Source organism: Octopus bimaculoides, chromosome 7, assembly GCF_001194135.2.
Source record: "Octopus bimaculoides isolate UCB-OBI-ISO-001 chromosome 7, ASM119413v2, whole genome shotgun sequence".
Taxonomy (NCBI): domain Eukaryota; kingdom Metazoa; phylum Mollusca; class Cephalopoda; order Octopoda; family Octopodidae; genus Octopus; species Octopus bimaculoides.
Window position 1 is genome coordinate 35,471,189 of NC_068987.1, and position 919 is coordinate 35,472,107.

The following is a 919-nucleotide window of genomic DNA, read 5'->3' on the forward strand; positions in this document are numbered from 1 at the left end:
TAGGCACGAGTGACAGTCCCTGAAGTATCACCGGATACCTACAACCAGCCATTTAAAAAAAAAGTCTGGAAAGTCTATTTCGACCACGGCAGATGTGCTCCGCAGGGTCAAAATCGCTTTTAACCCTTGCCAATCGGTCACGCGCGTCACTTTTACATTTAAGAGCCTGGGTCTTCTATGCCCCAGGCTCTGCCAGATGGTATCTCCAATCCACCCCTCTTCGATGCCTGGGGGTAGACCACATACCCAGGCTCTTATCACCTTCCTCCCACAATATGTGGGAAGGAACAATATTAATTCCCCTTCTAGGGGCTGGCTTGCAGCAATGCAAGCTTCCACAGGGGTGTCAAAAAGCACCACACAGTTGCATATTTGACACCCCTTGACAAAAAATAATTTCTTTTGCCAGATCTTTATCAATAATATCCCTATCGAAGATGGCGATGGCGTCACGCGACTTAGAATAGGTCCGTAATACCACCGTCCCTTTCTCAATGTCTTCAAGCCACTGCAAAGCACTCCACTCCAAAGCATTAGTCTTCTCTTTTAACTTTTTTTCTGTCATAACTAAATAGGAAATAATTGTTCACAAAAAATAGTCTCAAAATGATGACAGATCAGAAAAAAAAGAAATAGTTCAGTAAACGAAACAGAAACAAAAAAAGGAGGAAGAGAAAAACAAAGAAAACTGTTCAAGGAAAAAAGTAAAGAAAGAGAATTTTTTTTTTAAAAGGGAAAACACAGAATCCTCGGCAGGAACAAAATGGGCTACACCGTACTCCAGCCCTGGCTTGAACTGGTATTCCATTGCAGTCAAAGAAACACACAATAGTCCTGGTCCGTAACCCTGCGACCGAAGTGAAAATAAAAATCCTTAGATGGTTTCTACTTGCTGAACTTGGTTATTTCATAGAAAAGC